The sequence below is a fragment of the Bos indicus genome, chromosome 4 (assembly GCF_029378745.1).
Source record: "Bos indicus isolate NIAB-ARS_2022 breed Sahiwal x Tharparkar chromosome 4, NIAB-ARS_B.indTharparkar_mat_pri_1.0, whole genome shotgun sequence".
NCBI classification, from domain to species: domain Eukaryota; kingdom Metazoa; phylum Chordata; class Mammalia; order Artiodactyla; family Bovidae; genus Bos; species Bos indicus.
Genome location: NC_091763.1, coordinates 53,920,626 through 53,946,038, shown reverse-complemented (window position 1 = coordinate 53,946,038; position 25,413 = coordinate 53,920,626). Strand labels below are relative to the sequence as shown.

The window sequence follows — 25,413 nt, the reverse complement described above, 5'->3', positions numbered from 1 at the left end:
ATCCAGAGTGTACCTCTTTTCCTGCTCCCTCTCTGGTCAATGGATGCAGCGGCATGGATGTGGCATGCATGCATATCGCTCAGCTGTGTTGCAGCTCCACAGTGCTGTCCTATTTTTTTCCTTTTCATTTACCCTCTTTCATTTCTTTTCTTTTTCTATGGATATTTCTCTTTTGAACTTTGTTTTTTGTTGTTTTTTTTTTTTTTTTTTGGTTGATAGTTGCAAAAAATAAAACAAGGTTGGCTTAATATGAAATACTCAGTTATGGAATAGTGGTTTCCAAACTCAAGTTCATTACCAGAATCTTAGTAAAAAGTTAAAGACTACATCTTGGCAGGTCCATTCTCATAGACTAGTATATCTGGTGTGAGGTTCAGATACCTGTATTTAAAAAAAAAGAAAAAAATACTCCATGGATGATTCTAGTGGCTAAACCCTGTTTAAAGCCTTTTAGCTTTCAATTCCTAGTACCTAACTCAGGGCCTAGTTAGTAGATGTTAAACATATATCATTGCACAGTTCTTAGTTAATTGATAGTGTAGCAAATAGGCCTGATAATTGGTGACATTTGCCACTATGTTGTAAGAGCAGAAAGTTAAACATTCCTCAAGAAAGTGCTTCCTTAGGGTTCAGGATGGGGAGCACAGGTGTGCCTGTGGTGGATTCATTTAGATGTTGGGCAAAACTAATACAATATTGTAAAGTTTAAAAATAAAATAAAATTTAAAAAAAAAGAAAAATTTGGAGAAAATCTGCGTTCATTAGCAATAAACACGTCTACATACAGCAGAGATTCTCAGATCTTTTAAGATGCTAGGTGAACTTTGAATCTTCAGGGGTTTTGTGTATCATCAAGCTTAGTTGACTCAGCATCCATCCCTTTCAAGTTACTTTTTTATTTTATTTTACTTCAGGGAGCATCTTTGTCGACCAGTGTTATGCAGAAGACAGTTTGGAGAAAGATACTCTAAGACTGGGTGGGACATTGACAAGGCTGTCTGCTGGTACACATCTGTGTGGGTTCTTTGGATCAAATACTTTCTACTTTGACTACATGTTGGAATTACCTGGGGGATTTTTAAAACTCAGGGAAGTCTGGGCGTCACGCAAAGCCAACTTAATCAAAATCTCTAGAGGTAAGGCCAAGTATTAGAATTTAAAAAATTCTCAGATGATTCTCGTGCTGATGAGGTTGAAAACCATTGCTTAGAAAGCAAAATGCTAGCTATATTCTAAGTTATTGGCTACCAGTAATAGTTAACATTTATTGTTGACTTTGTGCTAAGCATTTTCCTCCTATGTTCTTTAACTAAATCCTCATGGCTTTTTTTTATAATGCAGATCCCCTTATTATCCCCATTTATAGATGATAAAACTAAGGCATTAGGGAAAAAGAGCAGTTTGGCCAAGAACATGCAAGCTGTAAGTTAGGGGCTTCGTGTCTAGGCACTGTGATTCCAGAACTTGGGCATCTAACCAGTACTTCCCTAAACTCTTCTTTTGACAGACTCTGTATGATTAAAACGAATACATTATCTTCACTCACTATACAAAAATGCTAGCAGGAAATAAAACCAACTCTAGTGCTAAGTTCTACCCACAAAATCAAACACTTTAGTATTTTGACCATAGTAATATATTTTTGTGTTTTTTAATCTACTCCATCAGATGACTTATGTTAATAATTGCACATGTAGAACATAACAAAAGTTGTTCCCCATTCTCCCTCCCACATTTGACAGTGAAATATGGAATTGATTTTGGCCAAATCTTCATGCAAGTAAAAATACATTAAGGGCAATTCAGGTAGTCAAAATAACTCAGCCCTACTTTCTCTTAGGTCACAAAACTGTATATGCTGAATTCACATCAACTAAGTATTAAAAAAAATCCTTTAATCTAATTATCATTCCCTATTATTGCCAAACCTCAGTTGAATGGACTCCAAATAATGGAACTTTTAAATAATTGAGGACATTTTTAAACATTTTATTTCTTCCTCATTGAGAAATAAAGGAAGAGCAAGTAATTTGAAATCAGAAGCCTTCAAAGTTGTATGGCTATTATTCCTTCTGTTGAAATTCTATTCCACTAATTATCTGCATATTTAAATAGTGTTAGTTTTCTCTTGGAATCCTTTAGAAATCAATACAGAGCTGTCTGGTATGACCCCAGAACCAGGAAGACAGCTAATTTCCCATTTGGAATTTAGAACATGCAAACTTGTATTGTTGTTTATTATTCTTTCTCTCTTAAACATCCGCACAGCTGCTTCAATTAGACATTAAGTCCCTATGTTCTATACATTCTTTCTATTTTGATTCTCAGCTCCTAGCAATAAACACATAAGGATGGTTGGATTCTGTGGGAGTACAGAACCAATCTCCTGTGCAACTGGCTTTTACAGCTGTGACAAACAAGCAAATTGCTATTCTTAAGGAATTTTAAGGTCATAAATCAATAAAAACTACTAAATTATTATTGACATATGTTTACTATGCAGTATTTACAATGCTATTCTTACTATTTGTTTTGAAATATATAGGCTATAATGTGGCCTCATTCTCTGTGTTTATACTATATTTATGTTACAGGCTATATCCCCTCTCCTCAAATTCATATTTGAGCAGCCGTGAAGAGATACCCCACGCCCAAGGTAAGAGAAACCCAAGTAAGACGGTAGGTGTTGCAAGAGGGCACTGGAGGGCAAACACACTGAAATCATACTCACAGAAAACTAGTCAATTTAATCACACTAGGACCACAGACTTTTCTAACTCAATGAAACTAAGCCATGCGCGTGGAGCAACCCAAGACGGGTGGGTCATGGTGGAGAGATCTGACAGAATGTGGTCCACTGGAGAAGGGAATGGCAAACCACTTCAGTATTCTTGCCTTGAGAACCCCATGAACAGTATGAAAAGGCAAATTGATAGGATACTGAAAGAGAAACTCCCCAGGTCAGTAGGTGCCCAATATGCTACTGGAGATCAGTGGAGAAATAGCTCCAGAAAGAATGAAGGGATGGAGCCAAAGCAAAAACAATACCCAGCTGTGGATGTGACTGGTGATAGAAGCAAGGTCTGATGCTGTAAAGAGCAATATTGCATAGGAACCTGGTATATCAGGTCCATGAATAAAGGCAAACTGGAAGTGGTCAAACAAGAGATGGCAAGGGTGAATGTCGACATTCTAGGAATCAGCGAGCTGAAATGGACTGGAATGGGTGAATTTAACTCAGATGACCATTATATCTACTACTGCAGGCAGGAATCCCTCAGAAGAAATGGAGTAGCCATCATGGTCAACAAAAGAGTCCAAAATGCCGTACTTGGATGCAATCTCAAAAACGACAGAATGATCTCTGTTTGTTTCCAAGGCAAACCATTCAATATCACAGTAATCCAAGTCTATGCCCCAACCAGTAATGCTGAAGAAGCTGAAGTTGAACGGTTCTATGAAGACCTACAAGACCTTTTAGAACTAACACCCCAAAGAGATGTCCTTTGCATTATAGGGGACTGGAATGCAAAAGTAGGAAGTCAAGAAACACCTGGAGTAACAGGCAAATTTGGCCTTGGAATACGGAATGAAGCAGGGCAAAGACTATTAATAGAGTTTTGCCAAGAAAATGCACTGGTCAGAACAAACACCCTCTTCCAACAACACAAGAGAAGACTCTATACATGGACATCACCAGATGGTCAACACCGAAATCAGATTGATTATATTCTTAGCAGCCAAAGATGGTGAAGCTCTATACAGTCAGCAAAAACAAGACCAGGAGCTGACTGTGGCTCAGACCATGAACTCCTTATTGCCAAATTCAGACTTAAATTGAAGAAAGTAGGGAAAACCACTAGACCATTCAGGTATGACCTAAATCAAATCCCTTATGATTATACAGTGGAAGTGAGAAATAGATTTAAGGGCCTAGATCTGATAGGTAGAGTGCCTGATGAACTATGGACAGAGGTTTGTGACATTGTACAGGAGACAGGGATCAAGACCATCCCCATGGAAAAGAAATGCAAAAAAGCAAAATGGCTGTCTGGGAGGCCTTACAAATAGCTGTGAAAAGAAGAGAAGTGAAAAGCAAAGGAGAAAAGGAAAGATATAAACATCTGAATGAAGATTTCCAAAGAATAACAAGAAGAGATAAGAAAGCCTTCTTCAGTGATCAATGCAAAGAAATAGAGGAAAACAACAGAATGGGAAAGACTAGAGATCTCTTCAAGAAAATCAGAGATACCAAGGGAACATTTCATGCAAGATGGGCTCGATAAAGGACAGAAATGGTATGGACCTAACAGAAGCAGAAGATATTAAGAAGAGGTGGCAAGAATACACAAAATAACTGTACAAAAAAGATCTTCACAACCCAGATAATCACGATGGTGTGATCACTGACCTAGAGCCAGACATCCTGGAATGTAAAGTCAAGTGGGCCTTAGAAAGCATCACTACGAACAAAGCTAGTGGAGGTGATGGAATTCCAGTTGAGCTATTCCAAATCCTGAAAGATGATGCTGTGAAAGTGCTACACTCAGTATGCCAGCAAATTTGGAAAACTCAGCAGTGGCCACAGGACTGGAAAAGGTCAGTTTTCATTCCAATCCCAAAGAAACGCAATGCCAAAGAATGCTCAAACTACCGCACAACTGCACTCATCTCACACGCTAGTAAAGTAATGCTCAAAATTCTCCAAGCAGGCTTCAGCAATATGTGAACCATGAACTTCCTGATGTTCAAGCTGGTTTCAGAAAAGGCAGAGGAACCAGAGATCAAATTGCCAACATCCGCTGGATCATGGGAAAAGCAAGAGAGTTCCAGAAAAACATCTATTTCTGCTTTATTGACTATGCCAAAGCCTTTGACTGTGTGGATCACAATAAACTGTGGAAAATTCTGAAAGAGATGAGAATACCAGACCACCTGATCTGCCTCTTGAGAAATTTGTATGCAGGTCAGGAAGCAACAGTTAGAACTGGACATGGAGCAACAGACTGGTTCCAAATAGGAAAAGGAGTACGTCAAAGCTGTATATTGTCACCCTGTTTATTTAACTTATATGCAGAGTACATCATGAGAAACGCTGGACTGGAAGAAACACAAGCTGGAATCAAGATTGCCGGGAGAAATATCAATAACCTCAGATATGCAGATGATACCACCCTTATGGCAGAAAGTGAAGAGGAACTAAAAAGCCTCTTGATGAAAGTGAAAGTGGAGAGTGGAAAAGTGGCTTAAAGCTCAACATTCAGAAAACGAAGATTATGGCATCCGGTCCCATCACTTCGTGGGAAATAGATGGGGAAACAGTGGAAACAGTGTCAGACTTTATTTTTCTGGGCTCCAAAATCACTGCAGATGGTGACTGCAGCCATGAAATTAAAAGACGCTTACTCCTTGGAAGGAAAGTTATGACCAACCTAGATAGCATGTTCAAAAGCAGAGACATTACTTTGCCAACAAAGGCATGTATGGATGGATGTGAGAGTTGGACTGTGAAGAAGGCTGAGCACCGAAGAATTGATGCTTTTGAACTGTGATGTTGGAGAAGCCTCTTGAGAGACCCTTGGACTGAAAGGAGATCCAACCAGTCCATTCTGAAGGAGATCAGCCCTGGGATTTCTTTGGAGGGAATGATGCTAAAGCTGAAACTCCAGTACTTTGGCCACTTCATGCGAAGAGTTGACTCATTGGAAAGGACTCTGATGGTGGGAGGGATTAGGGGCAGGAGGAGAAGGGGATGACAGAAAATGAGATGGCTGGATGGCATCACTGACTCGATGGACATGAGTCTCAGTGAACTCTGGGAGTTGGTGATGGACAGGGAGGCCTGGCGTGCTGTGATTCATGGGGTCGCAAAGAGTCGGACATGACTGAGCGACTGATCTGATCTGATCTGATCTGAACCTCCAGTATTTCAAGATGTGACAGTATTTGGAAATAAGATCTTTAAAAAGACATTTAAATTGAAATGAGGTCATTAGGGTGAGCCCCAATCCAATATGACTGGTGTCTTTACAGTCATACAGGAGATTGGGATACTAATAAGCTTAAAGAGAAGGTCATGTAAAGACACAGGGAGAAGACAGCCATCTGCAAACCAGAGTAGACACCTCAGAAGAAATCAGACCTGCCTGCATCTTGGCTTAGGACTTCTGGCTTCCAGAATTGTGAAAAATTTCATTTCTATTATTTTAATCTGTGATACTTTAAGACAGGTCTAGCAAACTAATCGGAGAAGGCAATGGCACCCCACTCCAGTACTCTTGCCTGGAGAATCCCATGGATGGAGGAGCCTGGTAGGCTGCAGTCCGTGGGGTCGCTGAGGGTCAGACACGACTGAGCGACTTCACTTTCACTTTTCCCTTTCATGCATTGGAGAAGGAAATGGCAACCCACTCCAGTGTTCTTGCCTGGAGAATCCCAGGGACAGGGGAGCCTGGTGGGCTGCCGTCTATGGGGTCACACAGAGTTGGACACGACTGAAGCAACTTAGCAGCAGCAGCAGCAGCAGCAAACTAATACAATTAATTTAGCTTATTATAGTCTTATGAGCATACTTGGTGTTTCAGGTAAAATAATAATGTGTTACATTTCTTTAGTACTTTTAATATTATTAAGTTTTTCAGCATTCCATATTGTTGTCTCTTTGGGTCTTCATAGCCCCAGGACAGAACACAAGGTAGATCTCAGTTCTAACCTCCTTTCCTGGAATGCAATTTAACCCAAAATGAACAAAACACATGGTGACCTTCTTAATAAATAGGTGTGAGTTTATGTAAAGATGAATTTTTATTTGGGAACTTCTAAAAACTTTCTATTTTAAAATGAAAAAAGAGAAGATTTTTTCCCCAAATATATAAAACAAAATATAGGACTTTAGGAACTAAGTACAGTGGATTCTACTGTCACCCTAAAGCTCAGATGAGCCATTGGAGGGCTGGGTGCAGGGCCTGGCCCTCTTGGTAGGGGATGTCAGATCTAGAGACGTGTGTGGACTCCTTGGGTTTTGAACATTAAAGACTAGGATGCTGTACAAATAATTTTGAAAACTTTTACTGATAACAAACATATATTTTTAATTGGCCTTCAAATATGTTCTTGTAAAGGACTTACACTATGGATATCAATAAGTACCAATAATTTTAAAGGGTCTAATATTGTTGTGTAATAGACATTTTCTGTATTTAAGTATTTCATTTTCGCCCCTCTCTGTTATGCAGTGTCTTGGTTTAGCCCTTTTCTCCTTTGACAGACTTCACATTTCTAAACCGAGCTCTGTCACTTTATCTGTTTAATTTTATAACCTATAAAATGGGTAGAATAATAAACCATGCTTTAATTTAATAATATTGTATTAATAATAAACAGTAATGTTAATTAATATTAATAATAATAAAATAAATTTTATTTAATAAAGCAGTATTTAATAATACTGTTTTCAGGTTGCAAAGAATGAAGCATATCAAGTATTTACTAGCTTCCTAGTCATATTCTAGGAACTCCAATAATGTAAGTTTTATAACAACAATATCATTCAAAGGATCTCTATGTAACTATGTATGAATTCACATAAAGATAATTATCTTGAAGATAATTTTCAGTTTTCTTGTAGTACATCTTCAAAATATAATTAAAAGACCTTTAGATAATATAAAGAAATGAGTATTTCAGATCATATAATGAAAGGCATTTATGTGCAATATTTTGTGCAAACTTCAGAAAAACTTTCTGAATAGGTATTCTTAACTCCTTTTTCAGTTCAGTGCAGTTCAGTCCAGTCACTCAGTCATGTCTGACTCCTTGCAAAATTCCAAAGCAAAAAAGAATATACTCTTTCTGTTCCAAGCCTTTGAATCAGTTCAGTTCAGTTGCTCAGTCGTGTCCAACTCTTTGTGACCCCATGGACTGAAGCACGCCAGGCTTCCCTGTCCATCACTAACTCCTGGAGCTTGCTATCACTCCTTTCCATCGCATCAGCGATGCCATCCAACCATCTCATCTTCTGTCATTCCCTTCTCCTCTTGCCTTCAATCTTACCAACATCAGGGTTTTTTCCAATGAGTCAGTTCTTTGCATCAGGTGGTCAGAGTATCTGAACTTCAGCATTCGTCCTTCAAATGAATATTCAGGACTGATTTCCTTTCAGATTGACTGGTTTGATCTCTTTGCAGTCCAAGGGACTCTCAAGAGTCTTCTCCAACACCACAGTTCAAAAGCATCAATTCTTAAGTGTTCAGCCTTCTTTGTGGTCCAGCTCTCACACTAGGTGGACTTTTGTCCATATGGTAATGTCTGTTTTTAATATCCTGACTAGGTGGGTCATAGCTTTTCTTCCAAGGAGCAAGCATCTTCTAATTTCAAGGCTGAAGTCTCCATCTGCAGTGATTTTGGAGCCCAAGAAAATAAAGTCTCTCACTGTTTCCATTGTTTCCCCATGTATTTGCCATGAAGTGATGGGACTGGATGCAATGGTCTTTGTTTTTTGAATGTTGAGTTTTAAGCCAGGTTTTTCACTCTCCTCTTTCACTTTTATCAAGCTGCTCTTTTAGTTCCTCTTCACTTTCTGCCATAAGGGTGGTGTCATCTGCATATCTGAGGTTATTGATATTTCTCCCAGCAATCTTGATTTCAACTTGTTCTTCTTCCAGTCCAGCATTTCTCATGACGTACTCTGCATATAAATTAAATAAGCAGGGTGACAATATACAGCCTTGACATAACCCTTTCCCAATTTGGAACCAGTCCATTGTTCCATGCCCAGTTCTAACTGTTGCTTCTTGACCAGCACACAGATTTCTCAGGAGGCAGGTCAGGTGGTCTGGAATTCCCATCTCTTGAAGAATTTTTCACAGTTTGTTGTGATCCACACAGTCAAAGGCTTTGGCGTAATCAGTAAAGCAGAAGTTTTTATGGAATTCTCTTGCTTTTTCTGTGATCCAATGGATATTGACAATTTGATCTCTGGTTCCTCTGCCTTTTCTAAATCCAGCTTGAACATCTGGAAGTTCACGGTTCACATATTGCTGAAGCCTGGCTTAGAGAATTTTGAGTATTACTTTGCTAGAATGTGAGATGAGTGCAATTGTAGGGTCATTTGAACATTCTTTGGCATTGCCTTTCTTTGGGTTTGAAATGAAAACTGACCTTTTCCCATCCTGTGGCCACTGCTGAGTTCTCCAAATTTGCTGGCATATTGAGTGCAGCACTTTCACAGCATCATCTTTTAGGACTTGGAATAGCTCAACTGGAATTCCATCACCTCCACTAGCTTTGTTGGTAGTGATGCTTCCTAAGGTCCACTTGACTTTGCAGTCCAGGATGTCTTTTTTCTCAGTTTTCTTTTCTAAGTTATTTGTAAGCCCTCCTCAGACAACCATTTTGCCTTTTTGCAATTCTGTGTTTTGGGGATGCTTTTGATCCCTGTCTCCTGTATAGTGTCACGAAGCTTGGTCCATAGTTCTCTAGGCACTGTGTCTATCTGATCTAATCCCTTGAATCTGTTTCTCACTTCCACTGTATAATCATAAGGGATTTGATTTAGGTCATACTTGAATCGTATAGTGGTTTTCCCTACTTAAATTTAAATCTGAATTTGGCAATAAGGAATTCATAATCTGAGCCACAGTCATCTCCTGGTCTCATTTTTGCTGACTGTATAGAGCTTCTCCATCTCTGGATGCAAAAAATATAATCAGTCAGATTTCGGCATTGACCATCTAGTGATGTCCTTGTGTAGAGTTGTCTCTTGTGTTGTTGGAAGAGGGTGTTTACTCTGACCAGTCCATTCTCTTGGCAAAACTCTGTTAGCCTTTGCCCTGCTTCATTTTGCTGAGTTTTCCAAAATAGCTGGCAAATTGAGTTCAGCACTTTCACAGCATCATCTTTTAGGACTTGGAATAGCTCAACTGGAATTCCATCACCTCCACTAGCTTTGTTGGTAGTGATGCTTCCTAAGGTCCACTTGACTTTGTAGTCCAGTGGAAAACTCCAAGGCCAAAGTTGCCTGTTACTCCAGGTATCTCTTGACTTCCTACCTTTGCATTCCAGTCCCCTGTGATGAAAAGAACATCTTTTTTGTGTTAGTTCTAGAAGGTCTTGTAGGTCATCATAGAACCATTCAACTTCAGCTTCTTCGGCATTAGTGGTTGGGGCATAGACTTGGATTACTATGATATTGAATGGTTTACTTTGGTTTGCCTTTTTATAGGTGTGACATCTGGGTGTCAGTAGGAACAACCACGAGCTGTCTGGCAAAATCAGAAGTTAGTGAAGCTGAGCTTTGCACAGTGGCTATATCATAGCCAGTGAGGTTTATCTGAGGTACAATTATTGCTGATTGAAAAGTGTCCCACTACACCAAAAGAACTTGAAATGTAGTTGGCATTGTCAATGTTTGAGAGTCTCTGTGGAGAATGAATTTTTTCAAAAAAGAAGAAGAAGTATTATAGTTAAGGAAATTGAAGGTCACACTAGGTTTTTGCTTCAATCTAGTGCTGTTTCCACTATGCCATAGTTGGATTTCAGGGACTTTAACTGGCCTTTCTTTCTTAAGTTCTAAAATGAATCACAACATAAATCATAAGATAAAAATCTGTGCACTGTACTGTTTATTTTATTACCTTTTATTTTTCAATAAATAGCAAACTGTAATGATGTACTTGGGGCTCTTAACCTTTCCTGCTTGGGCGTCATATTGGTATTTCAGCACCTAATTCTCTGCCACTCCTAAGGTTCCTCTTACAACACAGGCTTTGTGTTAGCTGCCTCTTTGAGGGACATCATTAGACACTGAGAGAAAGTCCTTGCTAGGTCTCCGGTAATGATGCAAACTTATTGTTCATTCCTTTATAAAGGATTTTCTCTCTTCCTCTCAGATTGCAAATCAAAACTTGATGGACTTCTTCACTAATGCATCATTTTTTCCTCATAGATACTCTTCAACCCTGTAATTAAATACAGTTTTCTCCTTGATGGGTCCAGCTTACGGCTCATTTTGAGTTCATCCTTTTCAAGTGGACACCACCTCACGGATCCTGTGTCATGCCCTCACTCCTAGTTCCATCTTTCCTTCTGCCTTCATGTTATTTGCCTTCTATTCATCCTACAAGTTGGATATTAATTTTATTTTGCAACACTTCATCTTTTATATCCTGAAAACCCTTATGGAACAAATCAAGCAAGCAGCGTTGGCTGTTGTATGTAATTAACCATCTGATTTCAGAATACCTGGCTGTTGCAGGGAAAAACCCAGAGATGTCATGTTTCTTTTTGTTGTTGTTTGTTTTAATCTAGTTTTGATTCACCCAGCCTGCTTACAGGATAACAACCCTTAGGTTCTTTAAGAGGTTCAGCACTGCTTCTGGGCAGCAAATAGGCTCATAAAGTGAGTAGGTATCCATGCAGGAAGTTGTAAGTAAGTTTGTCTATGTTAGAATTATTAGGCCACAGAATATTTTGTTGAGGAAAAAGTAGGGAAAAAAATAAAGCCTTTCTTATTAGTCATTTGAAAAAGAAGACTAAACAAGGCATTACAAATGATAGCATGGAAAAAATGCTGGGCTAAAAACTGGATTAACCAGAAGATTGAAGACTCTCAGTGAAGTCTCTCATTCATAAATCAAATGATTGGATGAAGATTCTGCTTAGAAAAAAAAAAAAAATCATTTCTTTACATAATATGTTAGTCCCTTAAAAAACATTTATTTAAAATATTTCAAATAGTGCCATCCAACTGCCTTCCTTTTTCACTGACCTCCTACCTAGCACCTTTAAATTGGGCAGCAGGAGATGCTGTAGTGAACATATTACCTTTATAATTTCACAAGCCTCTCAGCTGGAGTCCAGGATCAATTCTCACACTTTAAAAATTCTTTGGCAGACAGGTTTAAACTACATTAACTGACAAATAAGCTGAAGTGTAATTTATGGATCTTTCCTCCATGGGAAACAGTTGCAGCTGGTTTTTAATACAAATTGTCTTCCAGTGCTGTAAAACCTAGGCAATCTTAGCAAAACTAACTGATTCCACAAACAAAAACAAAAAAAATAAAACAGAAGAGCAACATCAAAACAGTTGCTAAGTCCGTGCATTTAATAAGAGACATTTTCTGGACCTAGCTAGTCCCTTTACATTTTTCATCCTCAGTCTAATTTTTTTGTATTTTTAAAAATTTCATCAATACTTTTCCATTACCTCTCCTCAAAAGGTATTATGGTTACTTCATTATTTATCTTTCCTGATTAGAATATTGTTGCTTCAGTAAAAAAATTTAATGTAATGCATTTAGATGGTGACCGTCTTTGAATTGCATGTGTAAGTTGAACTTTGAACAATGTGGCTTTGAATTTTGCTCGTCCACTTACACGTGGAATTTTTTTTTTATGCTAAATACTATAGTACTTACATAATCCAGGGTTGAATCTGGGGATACAGAACCATGGATATGGAGAATGACTGTATGTTATATTTGGATTTTCAACTGCATAGAGTTGGCAGTCCTGCATTGTTCAAGGGTCAACTGGAAAAGATGTCAATTTTTTATCTCTTTTATGTGACAGACTCCATAATGTCTATCCAGACTATCTCATGCATCAAGTCTTTATTTGACATCTGCTGGATCATGGAAAAAGGAAGAGTGTTCCAGAAAAACATCTATTTCTGCTTTATTGACTATGCCAAAGCCTTTCACTGTGTGGATCACAATAAACTGTGGAAAATTCTGAAAGAGATGGGAATACCAGGCCACCTGACCTGCCTTTTGAGAAACCTATATGCAGGTCAGGAAGCAACAGTTAGGACTGGACATGGAACAACATACTGGTTCCAAATAGGAAAAGGAGTACGTCAAGGCTGTATATTTAACTTATATGCAGAGTACATCATGAGAAACGCTGGGCTGGAAGAAGCACAAGCTGGAATCAAGATTGCCAGGAGAAATATCAATAACCTCAGATATGCAGATGACACCACCATTATGGCAGAAAGTGAAGAGAAACTAAAAAGCCTCTTGATGAAAGTGAAAGAGGAGAGTGAAAAAGTTGGCTTAAAGCTCAAAATTCAGAAAACGAAGATCATGGCATCTGGTGCCATCACTTCATGGGAAATAGATGGGGAAACAGTGGAAACAGTGTCAGACTTTATTTTTTTGGGCTCCAAAATCACTGCAGATGGTGATTACAGCCACGAAATTAAAAGATGCTTACTCCTTGGAAGGGAAGTTATGACCAGCCTAGATAGCATATTCAAAAGCGGAGACATTACTTTGCCAAAAAAAAGGTCTGTCTAGTCAAGGCTATGGTTTTTCCTGTGGTCATGTATGAATGTGAAAATTGGACTATGAAGAAGGCTGAGCACCGAAGAATTGATGCTTTTGAACTGTGATGTTGGAGAAGACTCTTGAGAGTCCCTTGGACTGCAAGGAGATACAACCAGTCCATTCTAAAGGAGATCAGTCCTGGGTGTTCTTTGGAAGGACTGATGCTAAAACTGAAACTCCAGTACTTTGGCCACCTCATGTGAAGAGTTGACTCATTGGAAAAGACTCTGATGCTGGGAGGGATTGGGGGCAGGAGGAAAAGGGGACGACAGAGGATGAGATGGCTGGATGGCATCACCGACTCGATGGACATGAATTTGGGTGAACTCCAGGAATTGGTGATGGACAGGGAGGCCTGGCATGCTGCAATTCATGGGGTCGCAAAGAATCGGACACGACTGAGCAACTGAACTGAACTGAATGCAGGTTTTTCAGGTCTTCCCTGGTGGCTCAGTCAGTAAATAGTCTGCCTGCAATGCTGGAGACCTGGGTTCAATCCCTGGATCAGGAAGAGCCCCTGGAGAAGGAAATGACAACCCACTCCAGTGTTCTTGCCTGGAGAATTTCATGGACAGAGGAGCCTGGTGGGCTATAGTCCATGTGGTCACAAAGAGTCAGACACAACTGATTGACTAACCCTTTCACTTTTCAGGCTTTTCAGAGGATGGACAACAGGTCTAAAACTGCCTTCCATCATCTTTCCCTGTATATAGACCTCTTTCCATGGTCCTGCTTCACTGAATACCATGGCTTTTTGCCTTCCCTCACTGAGTACATTCAATCCAATACCTGGTGCTGCTGCTGCTAAGTTGCATCAGTCGTGTCCGACTCTGCGACCCCATAGATGGCAGCCCACCAGGCTCCGCCGTCCCTGGGATTCTCCAGGCAAGAACACTGGAGTGGGTAGCCATTTCCTTCTCCAATGCATGAAAGTGAAAAGTGAAAGTGAAGTCGCTCAGTCGTGTCCGACTCTTTGCAATCCCATGGACTGCAGCCTACCAGGCCCCTCCGTCCATGGGATTTTCCAGGCAAGAGTACTGGAGTGGGTTGCCATTGCCTTCTCCGCCAATACCTCCTAGAAGGCTAGAAATTCATGTCTTCTTCCCCAGTGCTGCATGTGCTCCTGTGATGTTTAATTTTATGTAAATTTGATTGGGCTAAGGGATCCAGTAGCTGGTAAAACATCATTCCTTGGTATCTTTGTGAGGATGTCTCTGGAAGAGATTAACATTTAATTCAGTAGACTGAGAAAAGAGATTCACTGTCACCAATGCGGATCAGTATCATCCAGTCTGTTGAGGGCCTGAGTAGAATTTACAAAGGTGGAAATAGAGCAAATTCTTTCTCTCTTCTTCAGCTAGAACATCCATCTTCTTCTGCCCTCGGACATCGAAGCTCCAGGTTCTTGGGCCTTCAGACTCAGACTTACACTAGTAATCTACCCAAACCCTCGTTTTCTTGGGTTCTCAGACCTTTAGACTTGAACTGAATTATTATACAACCAACTCCTGGTTTTTCAGCTTACAGGCAGCAGATTGTGGGACTTCTGTCCTCCATAACCTGTGAACTGGTTCCTGTACTTAATCTCCTTTTATATAAATCTTCATATCCTATTGGTTCTGTTTCTCTGGAAAACCCTTACTAATGCAGCTCCCAGTCTTGACTCTTCTCCAGGATTTCAGTCTTCCATTCTTTCCATTCATTCTCCAAATGGAACTAGAAGGATTTAATCATATTTGGCCCCCATGTTTAAAACCCTTTGGTGTACTGGTTGATTTATTTCAATTCTTTTAGAAGTTTTAAGGTCCTTTCATAGTTACAGGGCTCTTACAGATTTCCTTTCTTCTTCAGTCTCACCCTTCACCTTCTGATGTCCATTATGCTAGTCTTACCAAGTTATTTTTAGTTTTTATGATGACTTGTATTCCTTTTGGCTCATTGTTGCTCCTTCTCAGGCAAGACATTTTCTTCCAATGGCCCTTCCTCTGTCAAGGCTCATTTAAGTGCCCCTGCAAGGTCTAGGATATGACTTTTCCTATTATAGTTATTGCCTCCTTGTATTTTAATTGTTTATTTCTTGTTTATGTCTGATCCTCTAGACTATAAGCAATCTGTGTCCTGTTCATCTGCAATGCACAGCACCCAACATGTTATTCAAGTCCTACATTTTCAATAGTTTTATTTCTGACTCTTCAGCTTTCTTTTCATATTTATTCAATGACAGTTCATGTTATAACTTCATTGTTTAAATGATTTTAAAAAGTACTAACAGATATATGAAAGATTCAACTGCATATGAAATATAAAATCTACTAGAAGGCTATTCAATTTTGGCAAAAATTTAAACATTATCCAATTATGGGGACATCAAAAAGAAGCTATAATTTGCTAAAGATATTTATATTCTACTAAAAAACAAACCTTTCAAAATCTTAGATTATTTCCAGGTTATGCAATTTCTTTTGTGGCTTTTTTTCTCTTTGGCAAGATTTTTTTTTTCTGTTGAGCATAATATGTAGTGACTATTAACTTGATTATATGCTGCAAATGATAAAGCTAAAAAGAGACTTTAAGAAGTTATTCTTCTGCCCTTGGATAAGGCTGCACTTAAAACTTTCCAAAAGTAAATCTGTTTAATTTAAGAACAACCTTAGAATGTATGTTTTAGGAACCATATAAAATGAACATTAATTATATCTAAGACTTATGTGAAGATAGAATGCAATTCATTCAAAAATTTTATTCTAGCAATGAGTAATGCTGCTTAACATTGTAAAATAGTACAGTGCATTTTATTGTAGACCCCTGAATAACTTCTTTTAAATACTGAAATATTCATGTATATATTCAAATAGCAAAGATAAAATATCAGTCACATTTTTCCATTTGGGAAACTTTAGTGTTTCTTTGAGCAACATGATAAAAATCTCAGTTTAACAAATAGTGTAAGTTTGTAGTTCATTCCCTGCTCTGTGACTTTTCCTGTTTAGTTTTTAGCTTACTTGGTTACATAACCATTGCTTTTGCTTAAAGGTCAGCCAAAAGTAAAGTTATATCTTGCTGGAGGTGAGATGTAAACAATGTCTGATCTTGCCCTGCCATTTTTCTTAAATCTTCCACAGAGCTGGGTGAAATTGTGCCAGTATTCATAAAAGAAGATTATGTTTTAGAATCTGTATTGTATTATTCAATAAATATTTCAAGGTGTCTGCAAACAGGGATTAATGGGTATTATATTTCAGGAAACCAGAAAGGTATCAACCTGAAGAATTAAATAAAACACTCATGTTTGATGCTCATATAAACTGTAACTTAAAATAAAATGTGTGTAAACTTCCTTTTCCTTTTGTTTCATTTTTCTGTCACAAGATAATACAGACTAAAGTGAAATGAGACCAAAATGAAACAAGATTTTAAAAAAAAGCTAAATTTGACCTTCACTCTGAAAAGTAATACCGCTCTTCAGTCATCATTGTTATTATGGCGCCTTCATGCAATTAAAATATCTGGATGAAAAAAATGCATGGTTCAAATTCTCAGTGGCACACTGCACTTCAGTCCAATTGGAGGCATCTGGACATGGAAAGACAGTACCATAAAGTTTTTCAACTGAAATTAGGGGTGAGGTATGTATTAAAACTTTGAATCATATTAAAAATGATTGGGTTCTATGGAAATTTCTTATTTTTAAAAAAATATTCTGTATCATTACTGTATATATTAAGTTAGATCTTCATTCAATTCTTAAGAGAATCATTAGTGATCTTAAATGGATATTTTATCTGCTGTAAAACTCCTAAAAAGAGCCAAGCTAAATGCCCCATTCCTGTGTTTCTTCTCTAAAGATAATTCTGTAAATAGGGCAGCTACTGCTGCCTAGAACATCCTTTAGTCATTTAAGATGTGTTTTATCCTGGTATTAATTAAATTCATTTCTAATTTTAAATTAAAAAAAATTAAAGGTTAGCTCCTCTCTCCTTCAGTTGTAACCTAGACTTTGAGCAGAGTAAAAATAAAGTATGACCTAAAATCTCTTCTCAATGTTATTTTCATTGTTTGTTTTTTTTTCCTTCTAAGAAAAGTCGTATTTTTTTTAATGATCCAGGTCACATTCTAGGCTAGAGTTAAGAACTTCAGGGAGGGCTGCATCCTAATTCTCCTTTTTGTATTTTTTTTTCTTTTTTGGATCTCCAGGTAATTTTTTATTGACTTAATTGACATATAACATCATATTAGTTTCAAATGTACAACATAATGATTCCATATGTATATATGTTGTGAAATGATCATAACATCAAATCTAGTTAACATCCATCCAAGTGATTTTTATGCACATTAAAACTTGAAAAGCAAGTGACTTTCAGCCCAGGCTTCCAATTAGGATCTCATGTGCTCAGTCACTCAATAGTGGCTGACTCTGCGACCCCCCACAGACTATAGCCTCCAGGCTCCTCTGTCCATGGAATTTCCTAGGAAGAATACTGGAGTGGGTTGCCATTTCCTCCTCCAGGGGATCTTCCCCAGGATATCATATAGTTTTAAGAACGGTTGTCACCTGTGCCCTCCCCCACAGATTCTGTCCATTTGTCTGGGTAGGAACACCTGTGTTGTTTAAATTAAGTCTTCCAGGTGATTCTAAGGTGAGGCCAGAGTTAAGGGTGAGAGGTCACAAGTATATTAGGAGAGTTGAGCCTGCGGTCCTAACAGACTTTGCTCTGTGTGGTCTGGTAGGGGCAGGTCTGTGCCGCCTGCATTATCTGGGCTGTAATAGAATTTGGGGAGTCTATGGGAGAAGAGGGTCCCTGAAGACAGAAAAGAAGAAACTCAAAGTTTAATCTTCATGTAGGAGCTCAGTGTTCCTGAACCTCTCCTGAGACAACAAAAAAGAGGGTATTTCAAGTCTCTTCTTCCTGTGAGTATGAGACCAACAGAGGGTCTGTGCTGAAGCCTTTAAAGGCACATTCTCAGGATGCATTTGTGACTTCACCTTATCTCACCTGAGAAAGAAACCCGGCGGAGGAAAAGGAAGAAATGGAAGTTTCTCAGGTAAATGTCATGTCCTGGATCAGGGGCAGGTTCTCTTTTCCTCCTGAAGTGCTATGGTCCTAGAACATGTGAATGTTTACTTCTGTTTACTCTGTTGGTAACAAATTTGTTTTCAACTACTGTTTTTCTCTCTTTTCTGACAGTCAAGTGCTCTTAGAACACTTCTCCTCTTTATGCTAGAGCCTTCTCGTCGTTTTCTCTGTTCAAACTTCTGATATGTTTTGAGCAATTCTCACTTCTAATTAATGACCTGAAACTACCAAAAATGTTCCCTTTGTGTCAGATCAATTTGGGAATGTGCTGATACCCAAGATTCCTATGTGGGATCAGAGGGGAAGGGACCTGGGACATCAGTGAGGAAGGAGACTGTATAGTCTTTAGGTCCCATCCAGATACCCCATCAACTCTCTGTAGATGAGGATTTAAAAAAGTCATATCAAACAGGATGGCATTAATGGCCCAGAATAACTCAAAACTTTCTAAAAAAGAAGACTGATTAGCAAAAGACAGGATCTCTAGAACCCTCAAGATTAGTGATTTAAATGAACTATTAGGGATTACAGATTATAGGCACTCTATGTAGCACTCTATGTGGCTAGATGTTTGGATAAAACTGGTGTTTCATGATTAGATTTAGGTTACAATTGACTTGTTTTTCTGGGCAATAATGTCAGCAGTGATTGTGTTCTTTGGAGAATATTGATATCAATTTGTCCCATTACTGCTGATGTTAACTCCATACACTTGGTGCAAATGCTCTCTGCCTAACATCTCTGCAACTCCTCTTTGTACTTTAAGGATGTATATATATATTTTAAATTATCTAACAGTGTTCAAGGCAATGGACTGATGTTGAATTTTAAGATGCTACTTGTCCGATGGGCTTCCCTAGTGACTCAGTAGTCGAGAATCCACCTGTCAGTGCAGGAGACACCAGAGACACGAGTTTAATCCCCAGGTCAGGAAGATCCCCTGGAGGAGGAAGTGACAACCCACTCCAGTATTCTTGCCTGGGAAATCCCATGAACGGGGAGCCTGGTGGGTTCCTGGGGGGTCGCAAAAGAATCATACATGACTTAGCAACTAAACAACATTTGTCCTATGAGAAATAGATTTTTCTGTGGTAGGAACCATACATTTTGAGCTTATTATCAACTGGTAACAGTATCAGTGTACCTATCCCAGGAAGGCTCTACTCCTAAATCTTTCTCACACATGGTAATTTACTTGCTCAAAACGGGGTTCTAATGGCACTTGTTTTAGGCTGCTATTATCTTAGATGTCCCCTCAGCTTGGTCTTTGGCTTCTATTAACTACATGTGAGCCTTGCTGACAATAGTTTTCCAGATCAGCATCTCCCCAGCATCACATCTCCAGAGTGTCAGAGAGATGCCTTTGACAGAATCCATTAAGGTTAACATTAAATTTTAACATTATAACTTGGCATGAAAAAGAGAGTCTAGGAAAAATACTTCACAGATTTGTTGTTTTGGCTCATGGATAAGAAGCAAGAAAACAAAGCAAATAAGTTTGAATTTGAGAAGCAATTAACTTTGCCTAAACTTTGACTGCTTTTCTTTTCATTTCCTATTCCTTGAAAATGAAATTACTGTTTGGGAAGCTAACAGTTTCCATCTACAGTTAACACAGCATATTAGAAAGTACCATCCTGAGCTAGTAGTAGTGTTAAAATCAGCATGACAGATGAACTTTCTCTATGCCTATGCAGAAACTTGACTGGCAGTTTCATTTGTCAATTTCCTTAATTAATATAGCCTAACCTACTGCAATAGAATTTTAAACTCCTGAGGAAGAAACTATGTATTATTTCTTAATATCCTTTCTTCCCTTTTTCTATGGTGATACAATTTGTGATTTTTAACTGAACAGATGCTATCCGGAAACTAAAAATTACATTTTCCCGCTTCTGTTATCTAGGAGTGATCTGGTACATTTAGGTTCTGACAGATGGAATGAAAGGAAAAGTGGTGTGTCAAATTTCTAAGATATTTGCTTGTTGAGAGAAGGCATGCTTTTCTTCCTTTTCTACCTTCTGGCTGGTGGGAATGTGGACATGACGGGCATAGCTGGCATAGTCACCCTAGACATGAGATGATCTGGGTGATGTAGGTCATGGTAAAGCAACCACATAGAAGGAACCTGGGGCTCTGGAAGTAACATACTGAATCTGGGTCACCCACCTCTGAACTTACTTGTATCTGACTCTTATTGATAATGAAGAAGCATAAATTATTGCTTTATGATACCTATTGCAAGCAATACAATTGCTCCTCAGTAGCTTAGCCTATACTAATGAATAATGATTATAAAATTTTTATGGCATATCATATTACAGTCATGTGCATAATACAGTATTAGAAACGTTATTACATTCTTTTAAAAAACATCTATGATGAGAGGCTGATAGGCAATTTTGCTGTCAGAGGGTGTATTATAATGTAATTCTTTGCAAGCAAAGTTATAAAATGATAAAACAACTAACACATTTTTGTAAAATATCACGCACCTTATGCCTGTATATGGATAGGCATACACGTCTGGCACACACTGTCCTACGTCATGAATCCTTGGGTGACAATGATGATGACATAAATACATCTCATTCAGTTTTTGCTGTACCATTTTTACTTTCCTCATGAAGACACTCACACATGTGCACAATAGATAAGTTTATTAACTGTAAGGCATGATGACTGTTTATTGTTCATTAAGTAGAAAGGATCATCAAAGTTCCTCCTCATCTTCACATTGACTAGGCTGAGGAAGAAGTAGAAGCGGAACTGGTGTCGCTGTCTCGGGGGTGAGAGAGGTAGAAGTGGAGGCAGGAGAGGTAGGCGCGCTCAGTGTTACTGTATGGAAATGTGTCACAATTTGTCTGACTGTACTGATTTTTAATTTCTCTAAAAATGCTTCTATATAATACCAATCCTTCCACCCCTAGCTTTAATTTCAGCGCCAGTATCATAAAGGGGTCCATGTCATAACAGAAGTCAAAAGCAAGTCTTGTGCAATAGGAGACCTTCTACCAGATTGTCGAGCATTGGTTTGTTTGCTGGCCCTGCTTTTTCCATCTTCCTCATAATGGTTCATCTTTTTTCATCTTCTGCATCTGAACCTCAGCACTGGTTCAGAAGCACTCATTCTAATCCAGTTGTCATGTGTTAATTCCTCTGGTGTGGTGTTTATTTGCACTTTAATTTTTCTAAGATCCACATCTTTTGGGCCATATCCACCATTGCTTTTGTGGTTTCTTTGATTGGTTCTGTTCTAAATCCTTTGAAGTCTGGCACAATGTCTGGAGACAGTTTTTTCTAGCAGGAATTTACTGTTTTGGACTTGATGGTTTTCATGGCTTTTTCTATAACAATGATGACACCTTCAAGGATTACCAATTGTGTAATCCTTCCAGACCTTCATGATTTTCTCTTTATCTGGGCTCTTTTCTGTAGTATTGGCAATACTTTCCATAGTGTACCATGTGTAATGAACCTTAAAGACCCTCATGACCCCCTGATCTAGAGACTAAGTTAGAGATGTTGTGTTTGAGGAAGAGTAGACCACTTCAGTATTTCAGTGTTACATAGTTCTAGGTGGCCAGGGACATTGTCTAATACAACAACAACGAATGTTAAAAGGCAGCCCCTTACTGGCAAGGTACTTCCTGACTTTAGGGACAAAGCAGTGATGGAACCAATCCAGAAAAACGGTTCTCATCCAGAATTTTTTGTCACCCAAGCAAAAGACTGGCAGCTGGTGGTGTGTTGTATTTTTTTTTTCCCCCATCAAGGCTCAGGGCTTAGAGGCTTTATAGGTAAGGGCAGTTCTGATCACAAACCTACTATATTTACCCAAAACTGTCAGTTAGCCTATCCCTCCCTGCCTTAAATCCTGGTGTTCACCTCTCTTCCTTACTAATAAATCTATTTTGTAGCATTTTTCCCCAGAATAGGGCACTTCAGGCTACATTAAAAACTTGTTCAGGCAGATATCGTTTCTCTTCAATGACTGTCTTAACAGCATCTGAGAACTTATCTCTGATGTCTTGATTAGTAGAAGCTGCTTCTCCTGTTATATTGACATTTTAAAGCCAAATAAATCTCTTTTTAGAATTATCAAGCCATCCTTTCCTGGCATTAAGTTCTTTAGCTTGAGATTTTTTAAATTTTTGACTTGTTATTGTATACTGACTTTGATTTTTCTTAAATCATGTTAGAGTCTTATTGGTATGACTTTCTTTTGGCAATCTTGTACCCACATAAAAGCTTCATTTTCAACATGAGAAAAAAAATATATTTCACCAAAAGTGCAAGGATTTTGCATCTGCTGGTGCAGCTGCAGTGATGGCTTCATGAATTTCCTCTTCTTTTTTTATGATGGTCCTTATCATGAAATAAATGTGGGCAGCTGTAGCTGCAGACCTCAATCTATGGCATATATCAAGCAATCCAAATTTTCTTGTCATGCCATGACTTTTCTCTGTTCCTTAGGAAAACTGGCAGCATTACTAGTGGGACTTTGTATGGTTTTCATGATGCTATTCAAGGTTTACATTTCTCACTATGAAAAACATGTGGGAACCAGGAGAGATCACTTTTTACTGTGACATACAATTTACTGAAGAGAAAACTTGTCACATGGAGATGATTAGCATCACATGGCATTTATAAGCAGACACTTGCAATAACAGAAGGTGGCTGTGAAACTTTTACAGTAAGTACAGTATAACTATAGTTAAATTTATGCAGTTATGACTTAATACTGCACGTTTAAGTTTGTTTACATTTCTCTGAACTGAGGATGGTGCCATGTATGGTTTATAAGAGTGGTGTGCGTAAGTTCTAATAAATCTTAAATTATTATAGTGTATTTGTATGTTTCATGGTAGTAAATGATAAAATAGACTAGTATCTATATATATCTTGTGTATTCATGACATACTAACTTTTTCTTAATTTTTTTGATATTTCTGAGATGCACAGTTCGTCAGCTTTTTCAAATTGTCTCAAATTTCCAAAAAATATTTGAATATATTTATGGGAAAAATCCATGTACAAGTGGACGCATGCAGTTCAAAGCTGTGTTGTTCAAGGGCTGCTGCTGCTACTGCTGCTAAGTTGCTTCAGTCGTGTCCGACTGTATGACCCCATAGACGGCGGCCCACCAGGCTCCCCCATCCCTGAGATTCTCCAGGCAAGAACACTGGAGTGGGTTGCCATTTCCTTCTCCAATGCATGAAAGTGAAAAGTGAAAGAGAAGTTGTTCAGTCGTGTCCGACTCTTAGCGACCCCATGGACTGCAGCCTACCAGGCTCCTCCGTCCATGGGATTTTCCAGGCAAGAGTACTGGAGTGGGGTGCCATTGCCTTCTCCATTCAAGGGCTAACTGTATACATATAATATATATCTTATATATATGAGATATTTATGTGTATATAATACAGGTATCAAATCATATTTTCTTTATCCATTGATGGACTAGTTTTGGCTGTTGTCAGTAGCGCTGTTATCAATATGGGTGGTGGACATTTTTTTGAGTTACGGTTTCTGTTTCCTTCAAATAAATACTCAAAAGTGAAATTTCTGGATCTATGATAGTTCTATTTTTATTTTATGAGGACCCTCCATACTATTTTGCATAGTTCAGTTCAGTCACTCAGGTGTGTCCAGCTCTTTGTGACCCCATGAATCGCAGCACGCGAGGCCTCCCTGTCCATCACCAACTCCCGGAGTCTACCCAAACCCATGTCCATTGAGTCGGTGATGCCATCCAACCATCATCCTCTGTCGTCCCCTTCTCCTCCTGCCTTCAGTCTTTCCCAGCATCATGGTCTTTTCAAGTGAGTCAGTTCTTCACATCAAGTGGCCACAGTATTGGAGTTTCAGCTTCAGTGTCCAGTGAATATTCAGGACTCATTTCCTTTAGGATGGACTGGTTGGATCTCCTTGGAGTCCAAGGGACTCTTGAGAGTCTTCTGTAACACCACAGTTCAAAAGCATAAATTCTTCACTGCTCAGCTTTCTTTGGAATCCAACTCTCACATCCATACATGACTATTGGAACAACCATAGCTTTGACTAGACAGACCTTTGGTGGCAATGTCTCTGCTTTTTGATATGCTGTCTAGGTTGGTCATAGCTTTTCTTCCAAAGGGCAAGCGTCTTAATTTCATGGCTTCAGTCACCATCTACAGTGAATTTGGAGCCCCCCAAAATAAAGCTTCTTTGTTTCCCCATCTATTTGCCATGAAGTAAATGGGACTGGATCCCATGATCTTGGTTTTCTGAAAATTGAATTTTAAGCCAACTTTTTCACTCTTTTCTTTCACTTTCATCAAGAAGCTCTTTAGTTCTTCACTTTCCGCCATAAGGATGGTGTCATCTGCATATCTGAGATTATTGATATTTCACCTGGCAATCTTGATTCCATTTTTTCCTGGTGACTGTGCCAATTTACTTTCCTCCCAACAGTGCATAAGGATTCCCTTTTCTCCACAATATCACAAAAACTTGTTATTTCTTTTGTTTTGATAATAGCCATTTTAACAAGTATGAGGTGATAGTGTATGGTTTTTATTTGCATTTCCCTGATAGGTAATGATTTTGAGTTCCTTTATGTGTACCTGTTGGCCATCTGTATGTCTTCTTTGGAAAAATCTCTTCACATCTTCTGCCTGCTTTTTAGTTAGGTTGTTTGTTTTTCTGCTGTTGAATTATATATGAGTTCTTTGTGTATTTTGGATATTAACCCACTATTTGATATGTTATTTACAAATATTTTCTCCCATTTTGTAGGTTGCCTTTTCATTTTGTTTACAAAATCATTTGTAGATGTTACTTATTCTAGTGCTAGTAGCTAACTACAGTACATGAAATGGGACAATGTTATTTTTTTCTAATTGTTTGGGAATGATTTCAGTTTAGCAGATCATATTTATACGGACTGTTATAAAATGAAAAAATACTTTTTAAAGATATAGATAATTCTTGCATAATATCAAGAAATACTCAGTCATTTC

General features: G+C 38.5%; 1 long non-coding RNA gene and 1 other non-coding gene across 2 annotated transcripts; both read left to right on the top strand.

Annotated features, from left to right (window-relative positions):
- The first annotated feature begins 921 nt into the window (after positions 1-921).
- On the top strand, positions 922-16,946 carry LOC139182623 (uncharacterized). The gene is made up of 3 exons (XR_011566140.1): positions 922-1,136; positions 2,595-2,656; positions 16,701-16,946. It is a non-coding gene; the product is annotated as an uncharacterized lncRNA (long non-coding RNA).
- Positions 10,291-10,427, top strand: LOC139182863 (U4 spliceosomal RNA). The gene has a single exon (XR_011566426.1). It is a non-coding gene; the product is annotated as a U4 spliceosomal RNA (small nuclear RNA).
- Positions 16,947-25,413: the final 8,467 nt, after the last annotated feature.